This window comes from Cyprinodon variegatus, unplaced genomic scaffold (genome assembly GCF_000732505.1).
Source record: "Cyprinodon variegatus isolate N-32 unplaced genomic scaffold, C_variegatus-1.0 Scaffold325, whole genome shotgun sequence".
Lineage (NCBI taxonomy): Eukaryota > Metazoa > Chordata > Actinopteri > Cyprinodontiformes > Cyprinodontidae > Cyprinodon > Cyprinodon variegatus.
Genome location: NW_015150778.1, coordinates 842208 through 843985, shown reverse-complemented (window position 1 = coordinate 843985; position 1778 = coordinate 842208).

The following is a 1778-nucleotide window of genomic DNA, read 5'->3' as shown; positions in this document are numbered from 1 at the left end:
TGCCAGGCTCAGGTGGAGAGCAGCAGAGATGGCGTCCTCAGTGGAGCGTTTCCGTCAGTAGGCATACTGGAACGGTTCGAATGTTGGCGGCACACTGGAGACTATGTGTTCTTTAACCAGCCTTTGGAAGCACTTCATCATGATGGGAGTCAGTGCGACAGGCCACTAATCATTGAGGGAGGCGACCTGAGGCTTCTTTGGGACTGGAATAATGGAGGCAGACTGGAAGCATGCTGGCACTATGGATTGGTCCAGCCAGGTGTTAAAGATGTCTGTGAGGACACCAGCCAGCTGATCTGCACACTCCTTATACAACCGCCCAGGTATGTTATCAGGCCCCGGGCCTTCCTTGGACTCTCCTGAGAGTTTTCCTCACTTCAGCTACGTCCAGGTTTAGTGCCTCCTCGGGGCGGAACAGCTATTACAGCAGGAGGCCGTTTAGTGCCTTAAACCTTCCAAAGAAGTTTTTCAGTTCATTTAGGAAGTCAGTGTTTGCTGCATCTACCGGGGCAGGTAGGGTGCGTTGTAGTCTGTGATCATCCAAATGCCTTTCCACATCCTCCTGGTGCTGCTGTCATTGTGGAAAAGATCCTGGATCCTCTGGTTGTGGTTCTGCTGATCTGATGGAATGGTTTAAGCTGGCACGCGCTGTTCTCAGAGCCTCTTTATCACCAGACTTGAAAGCTGAGTTCCGTGCTTTTAGCAATTTCTGAACCTCTCCATTTATCCAGGGTGGTTGGTTGGCCCGGGTGGTGGTGTTCTTTTTGATGCCAACATCCTCAATGCATTTGTTGATGTAGGCTGACACAGTCAAGGCATACTCATCAATATTTAACAAGTTGGGATATGTTGTTGCAGCCTTGAAGATGTTCCAGTCAGAGCATTAAAAACAGTATTGGAGTGTCTCCACGGCACCCTCAGACCAGACTCAAAACTTTAACTATTAGTTTTGTCATGATGGGCTTTAAGGATCTGACCCACATGCAGAAACACAATCAGAAGTCAAGGAAAAAAGTTAACAGGTTTATTGTGGTTTACAAAAACACAGACTGAGAGATATACAGCTGGGTAACACTGTTGGACCGCAGTGGACTAGTGAACCGGAACTGGAAACTCTGAAGGAGAGATCACAATGATCTTTTCAGGGACCGTAGTGAAAATGACTGAGGCTTGTAATTTGCAGGAGAGGCACTCATGTTTGGGGAACTTGTGGTTAATTTTTGGATCCAGTTTGTGGGGTCTTATCCAGAGATGAAAGAACTCGTTGGAGGGCGGGCAGGCAGACTAACGTTGGGTCCAGAGGAGCAATGGAGCGGACTGTCTCCGGGTTTTCCTGGAGACTACTTGACTACTTCAACGGGGGTAGAAGGTCCAGGCTTATCCAGTGGATCAGGAAGGCTTCCTGCCGTAGAACAAAGACAAAGCAAGCTTAGACTCAGAAAGACAAGACTAAAGGTTAGACTCAGCTAATCTCAGTTTGGCTGGAGTTCCCAATACTGGCAAACACTCTGGCATTGAGATAGTGACAGCCCGCTGCTCAAATACTCCTCTGGTGTGACCCAACGAGCTGCAGGTGTGCGAGGAGACCCAAACGAGGACAGGGGTGGAAAAAGAAAACACAAAAACAACCCACACAAACTGGATTCCTAACAGGTTTAGGCCTGATCAGCTGGGGCTTATATGCAGGGATAAGCATGATAGATAGGTGATCTGATGAACCGAGGTGGGTTCAGGGGGCTGCTCTGAATGCCTCTTTGATGTTAGAGTAAACCAGGTCT